Source organism: Canis lupus, chromosome 9, assembly GCF_048164855.1.
Source record: "Canis lupus baileyi chromosome 9, mCanLup2.hap1, whole genome shotgun sequence".
Taxonomy (NCBI): domain Eukaryota; kingdom Metazoa; phylum Chordata; class Mammalia; order Carnivora; family Canidae; genus Canis; species Canis lupus.
Window position 1 is genome coordinate 62,244,282 of NC_132846.1, and position 23,387 is coordinate 62,267,668.

The following is a 23,387-nucleotide window of genomic DNA, read 5'->3' on the forward strand; positions in this document are numbered from 1 at the left end:
TTATTCAAATTAATTCCACTGCTTTCTTTCTGCTGTTTTTAATGTGGCTGCTATGAAATTTTTAACCACCTCTGCGGCACACAAATTTTTTCCAAAAACTTTTCGAATGTCGTTGACACACAGTGTTGGCATTAGTTTCCAGTCTACAACATAGTGATCTGACAAGTTTATACATTACACCCCGCTCACCCCAAGTGTAGCTGTCATCTGTCACCATAGGACACTACGATAATCCCATTCGACTGTGTTCCCTACCCCGTGCCTTTCATTCCGGTATGGCACACGGATCATGAAGCTCTGAATCCATCCCGGAGAAGGAGAAGAATACAGGGAATCAACAGGGAGGGGCAGTGAATTACCAACAGCTAGATTTTGCATACCTACCCCATGAGACAAATTTTGTAATGCAACCTCCTCTTCCAAACTGAATGTTGGAATGTTAGAAACATCAGGGGATCACCAAGCATATTGCGTAGATGGAAAGAGTGACACACTTGAATATTCAAAACCATGAGCAGCTAATCTGAATGTCAAGGATAATTTGTATTTCCCCTAAACCTGCTTTCTTCAGTGGATAGGATCACGACATTGCTTGAAAGGTTCTGTGGAATTCTTTGAGAAATTAGGGTCACATTTTCAGTCCTGCTTCCCATTTATATATCCTATTTTTGCCCCAACAGAGAAAGAACATTATTGCGCTTGAGAATTTATGTCAGATCATTACCTACCTTGAAATCCAGCACCTCTTTTTTCAGATGGGGAACCATAAGGCATAGACTAAGGTGTAAGCACCCCCAATAAATCAGGAGGATGGCTGAGGCCAGATAGGACTCATATTTCACTATTTTAATTTCAGGGTTTCCATTGCTCCAAAGGTTTAAGGAACACAACACATTAATTCAAATACACAGATGTGTGCTGAAGACTTGAAGACGTTATTTTTGTGTCCATTCTTCAGAAGTAGGCTTAGCTTCTGAATCTGGCATCAGAGCCTCTCCCTGGGGGGGCAAATGCTGCAGTCAGTGGAAAACAAGAGTTTAATTTTAACATTTTGTGTTTAAGAAAAGGAGGGATAGGGAGGAGAAATTTATTTATTTTTTTCTGCTGTATAGAAACCCAAACCTTCAAGGCTTCAGCCATCAAAAAGGCCTACTTTAATGAGCCAAAGATCATTTTTCCAATTAGGATACTTGGGTCAAGTAGAAGTTAAATCAGTTCCCACTCTCCAGGTCACCTGCAAACACATGAAGGAAACACACCCTGAAGCCCTGAGCAATAGCGTGGCTGGTGCATAAATCCTTACTTTCTCTGCACGCTCCTTCTGGGACTTTAACATTCACCACAGAGAGTGGGAACTGTAAAAATAGACGATATGTTTCTGAAGAAGTGAAAGACTTATTGCATAATGGCGGTAAACTGTGTCTAGTAGAACGGAACAACTGTGCATGCGAGCATAGAACTCAAAAAATAGCTACCATCCTAGACAAATGTATTTTCTAAAATATTCAGCCCCAAGAAAAATGTGTGGCTACATCAGGAGAGGAAAAGCCTTGTGACCTGACACTAGGGAAAGCAGAGTGACATGAGCTGGTCTAAAGATCTGGCCAACCTACCCGGGTAGTCTGCGTTGACCTCTCCCCAGCCCTACGTCTCAGATTCTTCCTCTCTCTTTTACTTCTTTTTCTCCTTCAAAGACCTATACTTAAATGGAAAGGAAATAATTTGTAAACAGCACGTATAGATTTTTCGCAGAAGCCCTGTAAGGCAGGGATGTACTGCTTCCTTCCTTCCCTTTCATCACCAGAAAACAAGAGGAGAACATTCAGACACAGGCTCGGCTGTCAGGTAGAAGAGGTGTCGCTGCTGCTTTCTGCCCCCCCCTCCCTTTTCCTATGTGCCTTCCTGGGGTTCCCTGAGGACTCTAGGCATCTCTGCCCAGCCTGCTCTCCCTTGATAACGGAATCTGTTGATTCCGTCATCCATGTAACAAATATTTATTAAGCAACTAGTATATGCAAAGCCTGGACTAGATGCTAGGCAGGAGCTTGTAGCAGGGGCAAGAAAGAAAGAGAGAGAGAGAGAGAGAGAGAGATGCAAAGACAAATAAGATACAATCACTTTCTTTAATTCAAAATCTAGGGGAGACAGATCTGAAATCTCAAGACTGGAATAAAACGGCAAGTATATCAAGTGCTGTGATTGTGCAGCAGGAAGCCAGATGATGTCTCAGAGTGCCCGCAAGTGCCATAGGGCACACCTACAGAAGGCTATTTGCCCAGTGAGCCAAGAGGCATTTGGGGAAGAAGTCACCCCAAGAGGAGATAGCAGGGCAACATATAACTTGGTTACAGATTTAGCGCTTCCCAGATCAGGGAAGAAGAGACAGGCTAAGTACAACATGGCCTTTAGTCACGTCCTGAGTCCTAAGGGGTGAGACCCAAGTGGATGCAATCTTTCCATCAATTGCATGTCCATGGGGTATCCAGTGCTCAAGATCACGCTGTTCCCTTGCTGGTGCAGCAGTCTTACCTCCCGCTGGGGTTGTGTTTGGAAACCCCATGGACATGGCACAGACCCATGGTTTTGAGCAACTGGACAGTCCAGCCAGAGTTGGATCAAAGAGGACACATGAGAGGACCACGTGCATCTGCCATTGTGAACATCCTGGCAGCCTCAGAAGACAGAAGGTCCTTTGAAAGGCTTCTCTTTGACAGGTGTCAGCAATGGGGGGAACAGGAGGCGAGGCACACGAAAGCCTGGAGAGCAACACTATCTGTGGATGAACAAGCCCGAGGCACCCACGGAGCCTGTGCTCAGATATGACCCATCCTTCCCCGGGTGTCACCCATGCACCAGGCCCTTGACTAGGCCAACCAGTCAGCTACTGGCTTCTGCTTCAAATGGCTCCTGGTCTGCTTGGGGTAAACAGATTTAACTCATACCTCTATCAGTGATTATTTCATTGAGTAAGTGCGACAAAGGTAAAGTACAGAATTGGGAAAATATGAAGAACTAGGGACAAGGTCGTTTAGGGTCAAGGCTCAAATGCTTCCTTGAGGCAAGTAGTTGGGCAAGGACAGTTGGCTGGAGAAATTCCTGTAGCTGCTGGGACAGGGCTGGAGAAAAGCTGGTGGGGCCTGTTGTGGCTCTGTTATTATACTAGGGTCCACGTACCCTTGAAAACCCAGGTTACAAAATGTATACAGAGGGAGAGATGGGAACCATGGCAAATCGATATGCAAGGTTTCAGAAAGTGTCTTAGAAAGGGTGGCATTTTAATTGCACTTTGAAATATGAGTAGGGTTTTGACAGGTAGAGGAGGATGGAGGCAAATAGCATTCCAGAATAAGGGAGAAACAATAAAAGCAAAGACACTAAACATGAAGGGAAGAGATGACCAATTTTATACATATACACACAAAAACAATTTTATAAAACACACACATATATTCATATATATACCAACCATGAGTAGCAGTTCTTTCCTTTCTTTAGATAAGGAAATGGAAGCTCTGAAAGGTGAAACTGAGGGACTCCTGGGTGGCTCTGTGGTTGAGCATGATCCCAAGGTCCTGGGATTGAGTCCCACATCGGGCTCCCCGCAGGGAGCCTGCTTCTCCCTCTGCCTGTGTCTCTGCTTCTCTCTGTGTGTCTCTCATGAATAAATAATATAAAACCTTAAAAAGAAAGAAAAAAGCTGAAACCAAAAGCTCTGCCCGAGACTTGCCCAAGGTCACCGAGGTATTAGGTGACAGAGCCCAAACTTAAACCCCAGTCTAAATCTACCCCCGTCACCTTCCTAAAAGCACACAACACAAGCCCTCAGGAAGTGGCTCTCATTATGGACATCAATGTGGAACAGCAGAAATGTCCATGCTCATGTGCCCAAGGGCAGTCGGATGCAGAGGGCGGTAAAGGCAGGTGGGAGGGACTAGCAGGAAGAATCAAGTATTGAGAGCCAACTCCGGTCAATCCCATTGTCCCAGGATCCTGTAAGGCCGGACCTGCTGTTTCAGGGCCTCATGGGATTTGTCCAGAATCAATAACAATAAAACATAGGCGTGTATGATAAAGACGTATTCATGATAGTAGATGAACCCTGTGGAGATGACGCAGGAAGACTGAGTTTTCAGGTCTGAGGAATGACAGCTAGATAGTTTGGCACTACAGAAAGGTGACAGATCTCATGCGGACATAGTTAGGTTTCCAGAAGTGAGTCACACACAATGATGAGAGCCACATAAACGGAGGATGCCGGCTAAGGACAGGAGGGCAGTTGACACCCCAGTCGTGCCATAGAACACCAGAGATCATATCAGTTCTAGGCTTCGTTTCAGTGGGAGCTTGTTGACGTGCTGTTCAGTAATTATGTATATAAGGATCGGCCATAATATTTCTCGAGAAATTTTGTAAGAATCTCTTTTGATTGTCACTCTGATTTTAGGAACTCTTTTAGGTTTTTAAAGAAGGGCTATCTCTAATCAACCAATATGGTCTTTATGCTCTCGCCCTGTTAGAGATGCTTGAGAGAATTTGCTTCCTAAGAGGGGTGTGGGGAGCTCGGTGAGGTTGGGGTGGGGGGCACTAGGCATTCTGTCCAGATAAGCTAGATAGACATCCTTTACATTAAGGAATTCGGTACTTATTCTGTAGGAGACAGGGTCATGGGAAGCATTTGAGGGGGTAGCAGGGTGACATCATCAGCTCTGCGTTCGAGGAGGAATATTCCAAGAGCTGTATGAGTGACGGATTAGGCTTCTCATGCACCTTGTTTTGTCAACACTTAACCTGTTCCCCTTGAACCAGTACAAAGGTGATATGCACTCTAGTGGGTCTCTTAAGGACTTACTCTTTAGTAGTTAATAAAAGTTCATTGAATTGAACTTGAGCTGAATCGAACAGTTCCTAGAAACGTAATGACAACCCTTCAGAAGACTGGCTTTCATTCGAAGGGCATTTACAAGTTCTAGAAGGGAAGGTAGAGGAAATCTTTGGGGGAGAAGGAAAACATTTGGTGCTCAAACCACCACCAAGCAAGTCAGCCTCTGCTCTTGCCATGCAAGCGTTTTCCACTGCCACAGATCACTCAGATGCATTTGCTTCGGTGTGGGATAACGCGTGCATTTGAATATTTACACTTGAAAATAACAGAAATAGATTTTTCTTCGGACTTTTTTTTCCCCTAGGGTAAATTCTGAAAAACGCAGCTATCGCTGTATTTAAAACAAGTTGCTATAACTGTATGCTTGAATGCAGCTCGCAGCTCTTCCTCATTTCACAGTTTTAACTGGGACTGTAGTTTACTCAGAATTGACATATACTTTGGGCAAAAATCTGTATAACAGATCTCTCAGCGGAGGCTGAAAAATGGATTTCACTCCAGGACTTCGTGTATAAATTGTTTGAATGAGTGTTGGCTCTCTTAATTCTCACTTTCTAAAACCTGCTTACCACCTGCTACTTTTTTTTTTTTTTACCTTTCCTTCTCTGAACAGCCATCCATCCATCCATCCATTCATTCCTTTGATTGTTCATTTAATAAATATTAGGTGAGCTATACTATGTGTCTGCGCTGCACTGGGCAGAGAGATAGATAAAGTCTGGTACTTGCCATCCAGAACTGTGCAGTCTACAGGGGAAGATGATGTGGTGGGGGCTGGAGAGGCTTCCAGAAGCTCAGAGGAGCCAAGTCTAACAGAGATTGCAGAGACAGGGAGTAATTATCCCAGGAACTGGTGCTTGAGCTGGGTCTTTAAGATGAGTACATGCTAGTGACATCAAGAGGAAGAGGGAATTCCAGACAGAGTCAAAGCCTTACATTTCCATCTAGTCCCTTTCAAACTCTTATCCTGACATCAATTTTATTTAACATTTTATTTTATTTTTAAAAGATTCATTTTTTTTTTTTAATTTGTGAGAGACACGGGGAGAGAAACAGAGACATAGGCAGAGGGAGAAGCAGGCTCCCTGGGGGGAGGCCAATGTGGAACTCCTAGGACCTGGGGATCACAGTCTGAGCCGAAGGCAGACGCTCAACCGCTGAACCGCCCAGGTGCCCCTCTTTAACATTTTAAAAAGTAAGCATCCTTTACCTCTTTGGTTAGGTTTATTCCTAGGTATCTTATGCTTTTGGGTGCAATTGTAAATGGGATTGACTCCTTAATTTCTCTTTCTTCAGTCTCATTGTTAGTGTATAGTAATGCCACTGATTTCTGGGCATTGATTTTGTATCCTGCCACGCTACCGAACTGCCGTATGAGTTCTAGCAATCTTGGGGTGGAGTCTTTTGGGTTTTCTATGTAGAGTATCATGTCATCTGTGAAGAGGGAGAGTTTGACTTCTTCTTTGCCAATTTGAATGCCTTTTATTTCTTTTTGTTTGCTGATGGCTGAGGCTAGGACTTCTAGTACTATGTTGAATAGCAGTGATGAGAGTGGACATCCCTGTCTTGTTCCTGATCTTAGGGGAAAGGCTCCCAGGGTTTCCCCCATTGAAAATGATATTTGCTGTGGGCTTTTCGTACATGGCTTTTAAGATGCTGAGGAATGTTCCCTCTATCCCTACGCTCTGAACAGAGTTTTGATCAGGAATGGATGCTGTATTTTGTCAAATGCTTTCTCTGCATCTATTGAGAGGATCATATGGTTCTTGTTTTTTCTCTTGTTGATAGGATCTATCACATTGATTGCTTTACGAGTGTTGAACCAGCCTTGCAATTGCACTGCTGGGGATTTACCCCAAAGACACAGATGCAGTGAAACGCCGGGACACCTGCACCCCCATGTTTATAGCAGCAATGTCCACAATAGCCAAACTGTGGAAGGAGCCTCGGTGTCCATCGAAAGATGAATGGATAAAGAAGCTGTGGTCTATGTATACAATGGGATATTACTCAGTCATCAGAAATGACAAATACCCACCATTTGCTTCAACGTGGATGGAACTGGAGGGTATTATGCTGAGTGAAATAAGTCAATCGGAGAAGGACAAACATTATATGGTCTCATTCATTTGAGGAATATAAAAAATAGTGAAAGGGAATGGAGGAGAAAGGAGAGAAAATGAGTGAAAATATTAGTGAGGGTGACAAAACATGAGAGACACCTAACTCTGGGAAATGAACAAAGGGTAGTAGAAAGGAAGGTGGGTGGGGGGTTGGGGTGACTGGGTGACAGGCACTGAGGGAGGCACTTGGTGGGATGAGCACTGGGTGTTATGCTGTATGTTGGCAAATTGAACTCCAATAAAAAAATGTATATAATTTAAAAAGTAAGCATCCAAAATGAATAAAGATGGAGGGGGAAACACAAGATACTTGGAAAGGAAAAATATTTTTGAAAATGCTTTTATCAAATGTCAAAAGAGTATGTCACTCCATGTGTGCTCATAAAGACCAGAAGCGTACAGAAGGCTGGGCTATGCCTTTCCATACTGTGGGTAATTCATACACTGGCCCTGAGGTTTCATTTCTCAAGTCAATGTAGTTGGAAATGTAGTTCTGTGTGTTCAGTAGCATTCTGTCTTTCACGTTGTGTGAATGCCTCAGGTCAGCACGCGAGGTACTGGGAACGGGCAGTCTCCAAGGGGCGTTTACAGGGAAGACCTAATAACAACTCCAAGGGACACGGGAAGGCAGCAGAGAAGTAAAGGACATTACATTTCCAGGGCATAACTCAACAAGCTACATATCACTTTCTAAAGGCATTAGAAAGGTTGGTTGGGGAAGCGCCTGGGTGGTGCAGTGGGCCTTCGGCTCAGGGCATGATCCCAAGGGCCTGGGACCGAGACCCATGTCAGGCTCCTTGCTTAGCAGCTCCTTGCTTAGCAAGGAGCCTGTTTTGGCCTTCCCTCTGCTCATGCTCCCTCTCTCCCTCTCTCTGTCATAAATATATAAATAAATAAATAAATAAATAAATAAATAAATAAATAAATAAATACATACATACATATATACATACATACATACATACATACTTTAAAAAGAAGGGGAAAAAAAGGAAAGATGGTTGGGCTTAGGGGATCGTGGAGAGGTGTGAGGGAAGGTAGATGTTGTTTTTGTAACACTAAGCATTTAGTGTGAATCCCAGAATTGATTAATGAGAACCCTGTGTGTGAGGCTCTCAGAACCTATGATAAACCTGTGGGGCACGTTAGGGAGGGACCAGGCATCCATTTGTGCATGGAAGGCAATTTTGCTGTCTTAAAATCTTTTTGAAATACAGCACTCATGAGGGTTTATTTTTTTCTTCCCCCTTTAAAGAAATACCAGCTAATGTGCATAGATAATTATTTTTAAATCCTTAAAAAAACCACACACACAAACTGCTGTCATGCTTTTTCACCATGAGTCTATACTAAAAGATTCATAGACTGTATTGATTTTTCTTCCCCCAAAGACATCTCAATTTTCAATAAGCCTGTAGACCTCTCTCTTTTCATATACACTTCTCATTGGTTTCTCTGCTATCTCTAGCCCCTGGCCAGTACATTTTCCAAGTGTGTTTGCTTTTCTTTAAATTTATTTTTTTGTTTTAGTGACGATATCTGGTTTGAGATATTTTATTGCTCATTTGCTCTGTGAAGCTGTGTTGACACATTCAGGGATAAACAGGTAACAGGGTATCTCCAAGTATGGATGGACCTGAACCTGCCTGTGATGAGAGCTCATGTGGCCAAAGAAAATCTGCCAGAGTGAGGGAGAAAAGGAGGGGGGGTGGTTAGGGCATCTTTGTAGAGTAACCACAATGAAAGCACAAAGATGTAAAGTTTGTCTTCAACATATTTTTTTTTTTTAAGATCTTACTTATTTGACAGAGAGAGAGCGAGAGAGCACAAGCAGGGGGAGTGGCAGGCAGAGGGAGAGGGAGAAGCAGACGCTATGCTGAGCAGGGCGCTCGATCCCAGGCCCCTGAGATCATGACCTGAGCCAAAGGCAGATGCTTAATCAACTGAGGCACCCAGGTGCCCCTCTTCCACATATTCTTACCTCCCTATTTGAAGCTCTTCAGTCTCTCTGGGTTGGACATCCTTGTTCTTTAAAAAAAAAATTTTTTTTTTTTTTAATTTACTTATGATAGTCACAGAGAGAAAGAGAGAGAGAGAGGCAGAGACACAGGCAGAGGGAGAAGCAGGCTCCATGCACTGGGAGCCCGACGTGGGATTCGATCCCGGGTCTCCAGGATCGCGCCCTGGGCCAAAGGCAGGCGCCAAACTGCTGCGCCACCCAGGGATCCCTGGACATCCTTGTTCTTAACCTTCTAATCATTTCAGGGCATTAATTTTATTTCCTTACCTGTCAGGGTAGAAAGCAATTTTTGATAGGGTGTTAGTAAAACAAACAAATAAATAAACCAGCAAAACAATAGAAAACAAAACAATCACCCCCCAAAGAAAGCTTCCCAAAGGTATTTGCAATGTGATTCATTTATTCCCCCAACAAACAGCTGCTAAATGCCTACAGTGCGCTAGACACGGTGCTAACAAATGGAGATAAAGCAATGAATATTCAGAATGCAGTATGTTAGATGCTATGATAGACGTACCCATTCAGTGCCGTGAAAGCACAAAAAAAATCTAGCATCATGGGCCAAGCTTTGGGTGCACTCTCTCACATCCTTCTCACAGCAATCTTAAGTGGGAGCTACTGTCATTCCTCCCATTATACAGATGAGGAAATGAAAGTTAAGAAGGACACCTACGTTACCCAAGGTCCTGAGGTTAGTGCACGGTAGAACTTGGACACGACTGACTCCTAGCCCATGTATCAAGTTTTAGCCAGGCTGCTTTCCAGAAGACACACTTGGACTCTGTTTAGTAAAGAAAGGAAGAAAGAAAACTCCAGGGAGAGGGAATAACACGTTCAGAGGTTTGGACGCAAGAGATCATGGCCTGTCCTGGGAACCCCATCTGGATCATTAGGTCTCAGAAGGATCTAATAAAAAGAACAGTGAGCCAAGGGCAAAGCTGGGCAATCCCAACATACTACAGAAATACGGGCAGAGAGTTGAGACGGAATCTGAGCAGAGCAAGCCATCAGAGAAGGATGCCAGTGAAGCCAAAGAATGAAACACCTTGGAGCAGGAAGGAGACGCTCAACAGAATGAAGAACAAGAGCCTCAGGGAATGAAGGTTGGGATTTCAGGCACATGAATCCTAGGGGCTGGGAGAAACGGTTTGGAGTAGAGGCTTCCTTAAATATATAAATGAAGACATACAGTACAGGTGACCCCCTATTTCCTCCCACGCTGCCCAGTGACAAGGACAGGTAATGGGTGGACCAACAGATGGAATCACAAAACTTTAGAGATGGCCAACGAGATTATTTGATTGAAGCACCTATTTTTCCACAAGAAGAAATAGAGACTCAGAACTCGGCAGTGATTTTTCCTGACATCGCATGGCTAATTAGGGATAGAGCTGTGATTAGAATTCAGATCATCTGACTCTCAAAAGGAAAGATTTCAGACATGTATTCTATGCAAAGGACGTGAACAGACAACCCACAAATGGCCAACAAACATGAAAAAATGTGTTCAGCTTCCCTCGTAATCAAAGACTCCTCAGTAGCACAGGGAAATAGGCACACTCATGTGTTGTGGGTAGAGATCTAAATTGTAATAATCTTTTTGGAAGATATTTTGCAAATATGGAAGTGGCAATATAGTGCAGGAATTAAGAATATCAGCTTTGAAGTTGGACAGACAGCATTTGGGCTCAAATGCTGGGTCTGCTACCTGCTGTCATGTATTAACCATTTTCTGGGCATAAGCCTCAGTCTCCTCCGAAAAAATGTGGATATTAATAGTGCTTATCTCATAAATTTATTGTGAAGATTAAATGAGATTGTGCTCATTATAGCACAGTGCCCAGCATATAGAGAGAATAAATGGTATTATTGTGATCATTATGTACAAAGAGTTTTACAAATATTCACTTTTCCTTGGACCAGCAATTTCACATCGAAGAAGTTATCTTACAAAAGTGATCAGAAACAGGGCACAAAGATTTATATACATGGATATTCGTCACCGCATTATTTCTAACAGTGAAAAATTGGAAACAAAAATGTCCAACAATAGAGTGGGTAAATTAATGATGGCTCATCTGGTTGATGGAATACCATGTGGCCATTAAATATCATGCCTCAAAAAAACACTTAATCAGAGAAAACATCCATATTAAGTGACAAAAACAGGTTACACAATAAATAAGTATAATGCCAATTTTACCACAACCCCCCGGGTTTGTGGTCTATTTCTGTATGTATATTCTATACATATGGAAAATACTGGATAGCAGCTTGGTGAGAAGGCATGAACTCCCAACATGAATCCATGCTGATCATACTGGCCCGTGTCTGCACGAGAACTCTGTCTCCTGCTTTGAGAAAAACCCAGTTTAGTAGATAGCATTGTGAACTCCATAACAAGATTATGATAAAAGAATGAAAATCAGTTCCTTTCCCTGAGACTATCAAAACTACATAAATATTTGAGTTTAATGAACCATCCTCAACCTTCCAGATTTGAGAAGACTTGGAAGGAAATTATATCTTACAGTTGTAAACTTATCTCAGCATGCTGGGATTTCTACATTTAACTTCTATTAATGCTTTTCAATGCCAGCATGAAAACATCTCTACCTTAGACAATCTTCCTCAGTGGTATTTCTTATAGGGAGCTGATTAGACTAAATAAAATAAAGTAGCAAACTAAATAGGCAAACCCTCTGTGGACAAACACTGAAAAAGAATGTTAGAATTGATTTGTTTACTATTTTCTCCTATCAGTATATCCTATGAAACCTACCGAGGAATTACAGTGTAAATGAGAAAAATAAAGAACCCAGAGGAACGAGTGATAATTTTTTCCTGCGTAGATGATTCCAAATAGTTCACTTTAATAGATGTTGAAAGGACTGTTACTATGCACGTTTAGCTGTAAATCACTTAGGCATCCCTTGTAGTCATCCACTATTTGTGTAAGGTGTGGAACATACGCACCACACAAGTCTTACAAATACAAAGGGTCCATCATGACTGGTTTTGAGCTTTCATTTACAACATGATTAAGTTATAAATGTTCCCCTAATAGTGTGCTTTCCGGCAAGCTCATCAAATCTTCAGTATCCTCATCTATGAACACTTATAGGATTGAATGGAATGATTCTGAAGATTCCTGCTAGCTCTAAAATTATACAGCAAACCATGGTACAAAAAGCATGAACTAAATTTAAAAATTGGGCTTTTCCTGGGAAAGAAGTTGGCCTTAGAAAGAAACCATGATGAATCTGTTGAAATCATAAAATGCCAAGGTTAATATTTTTCATGTTAAAGAGACAAATTTCTGAGTATTATATGAATTCAAATTCTGATGAGAAGAGTGTAGAGTAGTTACAACCAAGATGAGAGTTTTTCAAGTGATAAGTATGGTAAGACATTATTCAAAATTCTTGATACACTTTGTGGACATACAACATGTGCAAATGCATTTATACTTTGGTTGTGATAATCCTCTATTTTTGAAAGATGCTTTCCAGTTTCAATGCACACTTTTATGTAAGGCCTCATTTGACTATCACAACAACCTAATGAGAATAGGTCCAATGAAGATTATGGTCTCTTTACACAGATCAGATGCTAAATGATTTTTTCCAAATAGTTTACTTAACTGGCGTACCAGAGGTAGGACTGAAAACTAGGTATCAAACTCCAAAATTCATCCTCGTTCTGCCACCTGACATTGTTTCCCAATGTCACCTCGTTCATTTCAATGTGACTTTTTAAGATAAATTTGAAGGTGGCTTTTATGCACAGTGAAGGTTATTCAGTGGTTATGTTGTTTTTATAATTAATATTTGACTTACTGAAGTCATACATTTGAAAACTTACACATTTCAAAATCTTTAATCTTTTAAATCAGAGGTTGGCCCACGGTTGCCTGTGAGCCAAGTCTGGCTGGCTGCCTGTTTTTGTAAGTAAAGTTTTACTGGAACATGGCCATACCTGTTCATTTACATATTGCCTATTGTGGCTTCTGTGCTACGATGGATGGCAGAGTTACAGACTTGCAGTAGAGACCACAGGGTGCACAAAGCCTGAGCTATTTACCACTGGGCCCTTTACAGAAAGTTTGCCAATCCTCTCTTGGATTTGACTTACAAATCTTATTATTCTATATTTAACACTCTTCAGGAGGCTTTAATAAATTCTGTTAAAATGCCTTTAAGCATTTTTAACTGCATGTATATACTTGTATTAGATTTCCTTGTAATGTGAGTCAAGTGTCTATCTTAACAAACAAAAAACTTCCCAAGTGTTTGTATAATTTTTGTAAATCTAATAAACTACGTAGAATCTTATAACTATAGTTATATTTATGTCACTTATAACTGTTACTATAACTTTGTCGTCATGTTGAGTCTCAATTTCTCTTAAATGTTCTAAACCTTTGTATAAATGTAGAAAGATTTAGAAATCAGAAACCTAAAGCGATTATAATTTTTACTTACGATGACAAGACTGGCCTGTTTAACCGCAAGGCTAAGTTCTTTTAAACAAGAATGACCAAATACAAACAGATTCTTTCTTGACGTAAAACATAAATGTTACAGGCTGGATGTCTTAAAGGTGTGCTAAATCATCTCAGAGTGAAAATACGGCTACTCATTAAAGAAGCAATTACATCACCCCAAATATTTTGGGAGGGGGTTGCTTTCCAGTGATGGATGTTGCAGATTGGTCAGTAAAAGTAAAATCACTGGAGACACTGATTGAACTTTCCTTGCAAACAGTGATGAGACTTGATGAGCCCCATTTAGAAGCCACGAGAAGGACACCATAAATTACAGGTAGGAGTGGCTACACAGTCTATCTTGGCTTGCCAGGGCTGCCATAACAGAATTCCACAAACTGGAAAACTTAAATAATAGAAATAAATAGCCTCACATTTCCGGGGTCTGCAAGAAGTCCAACATCATGTTGTTGGTAGGCAGGGTTGGTTCCTTCTGAGGGCCCCGGGGGTTGGGGCTGTTCCAGGCCTCTCCTCTAGCTCCTGCTGGTTGCTGGCAATCTCTGGCATTCTTTGGCTTGTAGAAGCATGACCCTGATCTCTGCCTTCGGCTTCACATGATATTGTCCCTGTGTGTCTCTCTGTGTCCAAATTTCCCCTTTTTTATAAGGATAACAGTCATTTTGGATTAGTGACTACTTTAATGACTTCATCTTGAGTTTACTAATTGCATTTCCAATTACCTTATTTCATTTTTTTTAAAGATTTTATTTCTTTATTAAGAGAGACACACAGAGAGAGGCAGAGACACAGACAGAGGGAGGAGCGGGCTCCCTGAAGGGAACTCGAGGCGAGACTCAATCTCTCGCCTGGATCACGCCCTGAGCTGAAGGCAGACGCTCAACCGCTGAGCCACCCAGGTGTCTCTCCAATGACCCTATTTCAGAATAAAGTCATACTCTGAGGTAGTAGAGGTTGGAACTTCAACATATGAATTGGGGGTGGAGGACACAATTTAACCTATAGTAGAGACTAGAAACCTTAAAACTATTTTTCTCGAACTCTCTTGAAGTTGGGATGATGGATACAAGGTAGGTTCACACTCAGGTAGAAGTTGGAAGGCAAAAATGAAGTGGAGGCCCTGTTGCTATTTTTCTGGCAAGCATGGTCATAGAGGCATTTCGTTTTTCTATGAGAATTTTCAGAGGACCACTGTGGTTTGGGGCTGCAGGTTCCAGGGGAGGATTCTTGACTGTGGTAGCTCGCTGATTGTGGTAGCTTTCCAGACTATGGTCATAGTAGATGGTTCTGAAGGAAGCAACCTACACTGTGTTTGGGTGTCTGATCCATTTACCAAGTAAGCTGTAGGGCTATTAGTTTTGAGTGGAAATGAGAGCAAGAGAAAGTTCTCAAGCTGATCTAATGCGAGCAGTTCTGCAGTCTGACTCTTATGATCCAGAATATCTAATGGTGTGCAAAGCATTTGTGACAGGTAAGGGTGCTTACAGAGCCTGTGGTGAGCCCCAGTAAGAGATTCACAGCAGATGATTTTAATATTTTGAAATAAAGCCACATCCTCTTTGGCAAGGAACTTTTTTTTTTTTTTAAACAGCTCCTAGCTTGCTGAATGCTTGATAATGGAAAACCAAGTGATCATGTGACCAATCTTCCCATCAGGAACTGGGCACTGTATGGGTCCACTCACTCCCCATGTTGGCCTAAGTGGAAGTAGTACACCCTATAGCATACTGGGCCTGAGCAGGTTGTGATGGTCCAAGATGCAAGAGTAGGTGATTCACACTCCCAAAATGCCTACCCCACGTCACACGTCTCCTTCAACACACGTGTATACCCCTCAGAGGAGTTTCCTATAACAAGTTTTTTTTTTTTTAAAGGTAAAGAGATTTAAAAATAATTGAGCCTGGTTCATGGATGGTTCTGCATGATATGCAAGCTCCAGTGATAGTGGATTTCTCCAGCATTACAGGTTCACTAGGAGGTGGGGAAACAGCAATTCTCCTAATGGTTAGAATTTTAAATGATTCATCATCTGGTTGTTCAGTTTGTACAGAAAGAGAGATATCAAAAGTATGAGTCTATCTAACCGGACACTTAGGGACTTGTAAGAAAGAACAGGTGATTGGTTTCCTGGTGGTCTAGGGAATAGGTATGTGTACAGGCCTCCTGCAGTGGACCAGGGTATGATGCGTCCCATAAGTTTGCTTACAAAAGAGCGGCACTGCACTGGGGAATCTAAATAATAAGGCGGACTCGATGCCTTGTTCAATGGATGCAAGTCAGCTGTTCTCCTCGACCACCCTAGAATGTGCCTAAGGCAGCCATGGTGGCAGGAACGGGGCAGATCCAGACACTTCCCACCACCAAGGGCCATCTTACCAATAGCACCCTAACACTGAAACTGTGGTGACACATCATCCCATCTGGTAGCAGGTTTTGTATAATTGAGCTCTTCCATCACAGGAGGAGCAACATTTTGTCCTCACTGTAATACTTAGATTTGGGTTTACCTTCTCTCTGCCATGTGTCAAGCAGCCATACCACATGTGAATCCACCAAATGTGTTATTCACTCTTACAACATTCCATACAACATTATTTCTGACCAAGAAGCTAATTTTATAGCTAGATTTTAATTTTTATTATTTTTTAATTTTTAAAATTTATTCATTCATTCGTTCATTCATTCATTCATGAGAGACACAGAGAGAGAGAGAGGCAGAGACACAGGCAGAGGAAGAAGCAGGCTCCATGCAGGGAGCCCAACTTGGGACTGGATCAAGGGTCTCCAGGATCACGCCCTGGGCTGCAGGCGGTGCTAACCCGCTGAGCCACGCGGGTTAAATCTAGCCCTATAGCTAGATTTTTAAAAAGCAGGTGGCTGACCTCCATGGGACTCACTGAGCCTACTCGGTGACCATCCCTCAGAACGCTGCCGCACAGAAAGAGGAAGGGCCTGCGGGAGACAGCTGAGCCACATCTTGCACAGTACTTTCCTCCAGGATGTGGTATATGCTTCAAACCAGCTATTTTTATGCGGGGATTGTTTCTTCCATCAGCAAATCTCATAGATCTGGGAACCAGGGGATAGACACAGGAAAGGCACCTCATTATCAAGCTTGAGCATATGTTAAAAAAAATTATTTGCATCTCTCTGACTTTGACTTGTTGTTTAGAGATTCATGGACTCTTCCATTCAGGGAACACATGGTTCCACTGTACTACAGGCAAGACTTTCACCTGGTCACTGAGTTCCTCATGATCACTGGGTTTCTGACAATCAGAAAATTGAGGTTGCTATTGCATCGTGAGGGCCAGTAGAGCCTCTGGGGTACCTCCTTGTACCGCCACATCCAGTGGCAAAAGTTAGAGAAGCTTAAGCAAATCTAGACCTTCAGACCCCTCAGGCATGAAGGTGTAGGTCCTGCCACCAGGCAAAGAAGTCTGGCCACCTGAGCAAACTTGCTGGGAGCAAAGACTGCCTGAAATGGGTTGTAGAGGAAGAAGCTATAAATACCAACTATGGACTTGTGACAACAGCAAAAGTGAGGACTGCAGTAGCCTGTCATTTTTCCCCTCGCTGTTTACATATCACACATATCAACCACTTTTCTTTTTATTCCCTCCCCTTTGCCTTCAATGTTTAATGAAGGGTTTTGCAGGGCATGATTAATTTTCCAAGTCAACCCAGAGGTGGTGAGACATCAAGATGGGATTGTGACTGAGCTAAAGGGAAGATGAAGATGCAGAGAATCCAACCCAGATACATTTGGGAAGAAGAGACTGTATGGACATTTAACCACTGAGGGAGTGGCCCAGAGTGGACAAGGTGGATTAGTGTTCAGTAGCCATCCCACCCTCCTCTTCATATGCCTTCCTCTACTGCAGAGGTGGGAATGCCCCAGACTCCTTTTGCAGACTTCCTTGAAGCAAAATTCAGGCTATAACTCAACTTCTCACGATGCGCTCGCATGATTCCAGGTTGGCCTCTGGCTTCTGCTGCTTCTACTGGCAAGCATGGCCAAGGAGCCATTGAGAATTTCTTCTATGGGGTTCAACATGTGGTCGCTAGCAGGGGTCAAAGGAGGGCAGCTGTTTTGCTGGTGCAGGTTCCATGAGGGCACCATGGCTCTGGACTTCCTGTTGGGAGCTTCCCAAAAGAGGCAGACTCCTGATGGTGACCGAGGCCTGTGACTCCCAAGCCAGCAGGACTTAGGGGCAGCTTGGTTACCTGGGGAGGTGGTTTCCTGTTGCACAGGACACAGTGACTTCTGCTGTGGCCCAGTTCTGTGTGGGGAGGTGCTCTTGAAGCTCAGCCTTGAGTGTTTTCCTCAATCCTAAAACCAAGTCTGGGAGCCACTTATCACCGTATAATAAATTTCTCTCTGCCTAGATTCTCTACAGTGGATTCTGACATCTGCCAGGGAAACACGAGTGATTAATAAAAAAAAAAAGTTTTCCCATCTAGGTCTTAAGTCTTTAGCATGTGTCCCAATGCCCCACTTTTTCATATTTTTTTCAGTATGGGAGGTCTCACAATCTTACATATATTTAAAAATCATCTCTCTTGTGGGGTTGTCTATGTCATGACTAATATTATGAACACCATTCTACTCTATTTTTCATTCTACTTTATCACTTCAGGACCCCCATGAGCCCGTGCTGTGCTTCAGCATTCCAGGAAGCCCACGTGTGCCCCCCTCCAGCGCTAGCTCATGCTCTAGACTTTTCCCTTCTCCTTGTACCTTTCCTCTCCTTCATCAAAACATATGTTTTATGTCCTGTCAGAATACCGTCTGTCTGTGGATAGCTTAATAAACTAATTCAGGCTACGCTAATTGGTAACAGTGGAAACAATATTTTAATAGAGATAAGAATAATAATGGTGATGCCCACTGCTGACATGCATTGAGCAATGACTACATTGTCCAAGAACTTCACAAGAATTACACCTTTAATCCTTAAAAATCCCCAAACCTAATGAGCCAACTGCTTGTCATCTTCATTTTACACATGAGGAAACTGAGCCCCAAGAGGTTAAAAGAAAACTTGATTATAAGTCACACAGCTCATAAGCGTCAGAACCAGGACTTGAGTCCTGGCCTGGGTTCAGAGTCTTATCAACTACCCTTATGCTATATGGCCTCTTTAAATCCAAAGGAATGATTTGAGAATATTAGGTGTCCTTGCCGCTTGATGGAAAGAAATATTTTAGGATGTCAGGATGGGGGAATCTTCTAGCAACAGAAGCATTAATATTTTACTGAGATCAGGAGAGCCAACCCTAAGACATTAAGCACTAAACAGAAACATTTCACATTTTGTGGTAACACAGTCATTTCTGTAGTAACAAGATAAGCATTTTGGTTTATTTCGTTGCATAAGAAATGAAACTGGAAAACATGAATATTTAAAGAAGGATAAAAGAAATATAGGTAAATGAGCAAAAGTAGAGGAATCTGGAAAAATGGAGCAAGGTTAGTTTATTCATGTGATAAAATATTTCATTAAGGAGTCCATATTATGATAAGCCTCTAAAAGATTAAAGTAGTATAGATAAAACAGTAAATCGAGTTTAATGCAGGATTAGATAAGAGGCTGGTAGTCGGTAATAACGATGAGATGTGCAAAGCGTAGGGTCACTGATTATTTGGAAAAGAGGAGAAGGTGAACATGCAGAATGGATCTGGTGTTTGATAAGCACAAGTGCCCCGTTTTTCAAAAGTTCACATCACACCACTTCACTTTTGCAAAAGACCTATATTAGTACTCTTTTTTTTTTTTTTTTTTTTTGCCAACTGAAGATCAGAAGAGGATTTTCACTTTTACCAAAGGAAAAAAAAAAAAGTGAAAATATCGTTCAGTGTTTTGCTGCAAACGGTTATATAGGCAGCAGGCACTCCGAGCGGCGAGAAGGGCCCCTTCCAGCTCCTTCCCCAGCAGTTGCATTCAGTATCTGAGCATCAAGCCCTCATAGCTTTGACCTGTGTCTGAGCATTTGTGCTTTATCTCCATTTATTTTATTTTATTTTTTTTATCTCCATTTATTTTGTGCATCTGTTAGCAAGACGTGTCCTAAGGCATCAGAAAGGCCTATGGGAGGTTATTTTTGGGGTCTGGGAACGGTCAAAATTTTCTCCATATAAATTAGCAGTCATTGCTTCTTTGCTTTATGCCATTTTGACTTACCAAAGATTTCATACCAACACCCTACTTTCAGGGTAAACCTGTATTTGGTTCCTGAGGAAACAATAATCATAAAACAGAAGGGAGAAATCCCCTGGAACTGGAATGGTAGTATGGAGGTCATTTCCACATTAGTAAATAATGGGGAAAATTTAGTGAAGTTCTTAACATTCCAATGTTATTAATATGGCGGGATATGCAATAAGTCCTATGGGCTCCTCTGCTCTCAATTAACCCTTCAGAGCGGCTAATGAAGTCTAAAAACTGAAGGTTGAGCTAACTCGTGTGTAACCAGATCTCTATTTCCAGAGCACAACCAACCAGTTAAGTGGCTAATCTGGTCAGTTCTACTTGCCACACCAGGCATATGTGGACCTTTATCAGTATTTTACAATCCAGTTGTTTTGGGCTCAAACAGTCGAATAACCTTTATGTAAAAACCTTTAGGATAGTGAATGAATAATCAGATGCTATGAAAATTACCAAATAAAAATGTTTGCAAATGCCACTATTTCCTTATAAAATTCATTGTTGTTTGTGCTATTGTTGAAGCTACACTGAAATGACCAAATCTGAAGCAGATAAGTAATCTTAGTGATTTGCTTTATGCACAAAAAAGTAATTAGAAACACATAGCTTTATATTTACCTTTCTATTCCCCCAAGAGTGCGAACGAAACCACTCTTTTCAGGGGTGCCTCTGCCTTTGGTCATGGTTCCAGGGTCCTGGGATGGAGCCCCACATCAGGCTCCCTGCTCAGTGAGGAGCTGCTCTTTCTCTCTGCCCCTTCCCTGCCCGTGCTCTGTCAAATAAATAAAATATTTAAAAAAGAGAGAGAAAGAAAGCATTATTTTCAGATCTTTCACTTAGCTTTCAGAATTTATCCTCTACTCTCCAACATGCAAATAAAAGGTTCTGTTTTGATGCTGGGAAAAAAATGATCCATAAGTAAGAGAATAGAGAAGAGAGAGAGAGAGAGAGATAAATTACACGAGCACTTGCCCAACCACAATCACATTTTCAAACTAAAAAGTATGTGAAAGTGATTTTCTAGGAGATTTAATACTCTGGCAAAGAAGTTCCAAGTGAATGATCCTTTGGAGTGGAAAAAGGTTAGCTGAGAAAATGCTTGTGAAATACACTGTGGAGGATTCTCCATTCTAAGATTACGGTCGTCCTTGCCTTCAGGTTCAAGTGTTGCTCAATCAGCAAGGTGCTCAATTCGTAGTGATTGCTGCGCATTTCCTCGTTGATCAAGAAAATGCATAATCTCAACCTAGACACATTCGCCATAGAAATGAATATAAGAAATAGGATTTTGATTTAAATCTGCCAGTTGCAGCAGATCGAGAGAAATATATGCAAGTGAAGATTCCATTTGAAAAGCTCTGATTCAAGTAAGTCCAAAGAGAATGCGTCTGTTTCTAATGCTGTCTTACCGTTAGGGAGCAAGCGTTCTCGCTCAGAGCCCTTGTCAATTTGATTAAACTCACAGACACGTGACTGACTCCGCCTCTGTTAAAAATACTCTCCAGCCAGAGAATGACTGAGAACCCGGTGGCTTTGTCTTTGTGAGCGGGTCCTTTAGCAGAGCTATCCTAACACTAGCCAGAGGGGTAGATGTTATGTTTAAATTTAATACCCCACAACGGAATTCTCCCAACGCAGCTCACTGCAGAGAGGGATTTCGAAGAATGCAAATGCCAGCCCGGAATCCAGGATACCCTTCCAGGCATGGACGTTTAGAGTTTTAAAATTGGCCCTCGAGAAATAGGATACTTATTTCCAGGGCTGCTTTCCAAGGCTGAATCTGGAGGCCCCTCCTTTTTCTGCAAATTGTTTCCGAGATGAAAGATCCTTCAGGTGGAAGACGAGAGGGAAAAGGCTGGGACGTGAGGCTGCGTGTGTGTGTGTGTGTGTGTGTGTGTGTGTGTGTGTACTGCTCGTGCGCAGGTGAGAAAAAAGGTAAAAAGGTCCGAGGGTCTAAACCCGGAACACCCCGCTCGGCCCGGGCCCGACCCGGAGGACCACCTCCGTCCCCGGGACACAGGCCCGAAAGTCTCCGGGCCGCCGAACGGCCCAGTCGGCCGGGAGGCGAGACGGAGCCAACCGACCTCGCGGCCGGGCCACACCTGGAGGCGGCTCCCGGCGAGCCCTCGACCTGCCCCGGGAGAGGCCGCGACCTGCCCCCCGAGGCGCCGCCAGCCAGTCGGGGACGCCTCCCCGCCGCCCACGTGGGGCCCGGAGCCCGCGCTGCCCGCAGGCGCCGCCGGCGTCGGGCGCGGCGGCCGCGCTGCCATGGCAACGGCGGCGCGCCTGCGCGCTGCGCCGGGCGGGCTGGGGCGGGGCGGGCGTTGCTAGGAGACGGGGCCGGAGGCGTCGGCCTCCGCGGCGCTCGCGCGGGGGGGCCCTCCCAGTGCTCCGGCGTCGCCGGCCGGGAGCCCGCGTGCGGCCCGGGGTTTCGGGGTCTCGGGGCCTCGGTCCTTCCGGCCACGGTGACGTCCCCCCGCCCCGCCGGGGGCTCGGAGCGCTGCGTCGGGCCCCGCCTCCCCGCAGGCGGCTGGGCGAGGACGGGAAGGGCCGCAGGCTGCTCCGCGGGCTCCCGACCCGCCCTTCTCCCCCCTGCAGAAGGAAGCGCCTCCCGAGCTGCCCGGGGTCGCGGGGCCGGTGCCCCGGAGCACCGCGCGGCGCTGGGCACGCATTAGCTCGCGTTCCATCCTGTGACGGGGTGGGGGGGGGGGGGAGGCTGCGAACTTCCCCGACGCGAATGCAATGCGGCCCCAAGGGCAGACCGCAGGTTGGGGGTGCAGCCGGGATCTGAAGCCCAGGCTCGCTCGACTTCACGGTTCCGGCTTTATTATAATGCTCCAGTGCCCCCCTCCTCCCCGCAGCGGCTCCCGGGCTGGCTCATCATCCCTTTGGCACCATCCCTTTGGCTGTCCCCACACATGCACCACACCGAGCGGGGCACATGCCTGGAAATGGTCTGACAAGAGGATGGAAAAAATAAAATCAAGATTGCCCCAACTCCCCAGATCTGGGACATACAGGATGCATCCATACATCGTCGATAATCGACAGGTGCCCTGGTTTGTAATGTACTGCAGAACCGCCACTTAGGAGCTTCTGACTCTTCCTAAAGGGAGAAAATCTAAGATTTGCCAAAATCGGTATTTGACTCCCGGCAGGTATCCCATGCTGGGCTAGGTATGTGGGAGATGAAAAGATTTTTTTTCTAACCCCTCTAGCCAGTGTCTGTCCACACAGAGTTTATATTCTGTTAAGGGACTGTCTTGGGCTGCCAAGGATTGTGTGCAAGCAATGAGGGAAGTGTTTCCAGGAGAAACCAGTAAGGGAGAAAGGGAAGCAGAACAGGGCAGAAGGAGGCAAGCAAGGGAGCGAGTAGTCAGCTTGACGAAGCTCCCCAGCAAGGGAGCTGGTTTTTTGTTTTGTTTTTTAAACTCCCACCCCAGTCAGTCACTGGCTACAGGCCTTCCTAGAGGGAATGGGGGGACAGGACGCCCAGCGCTTCCTGTTCTGAATGATTCTGGGTGAAGTGGCTCCTGTCAATTAAGGGAAGGTGGTTCTCTGAAGGAGGTTGGAGGCCTGAGCCCTCAGGATAGACCTACCCAACGGCTCGGGGTAGGTACCATGAACCAGTAAAGGGGGGCTCTGG

General features: G+C 43.9%; 1 long non-coding RNA gene across 6 annotated transcripts; it reads right to left on the reverse strand.

Annotated features, from left to right (window-relative positions):
• Positions 1–7: 7 nt before the first annotated feature.
• On the reverse strand, positions 8–21,990 carry LOC140640371 (uncharacterized). Of its 6 annotated transcripts, none has more exons than XR_012037067.1 (6): positions 21,844–21,990; positions 20,360–20,513; positions 8,987–9,033; positions 3,467–3,677; positions 1,614–1,696; positions 8–998 (listed from the first exon to the last, which is right to left on the reverse strand). It is a non-coding gene; the product is annotated as an uncharacterized lncRNA (long non-coding RNA). The 6 variants fall into 6 exon arrangements; XR_012037063.1 differs by having other exon boundaries at positions 9–998; positions 1,614–1,701; XR_012037066.1 differs by lacking the exon at positions 8,987–9,033 and having other exon boundaries at positions 10–998; positions 1,614–1,701.
• Positions 21,991–23,387: the final 1,397 nt, after the last annotated feature.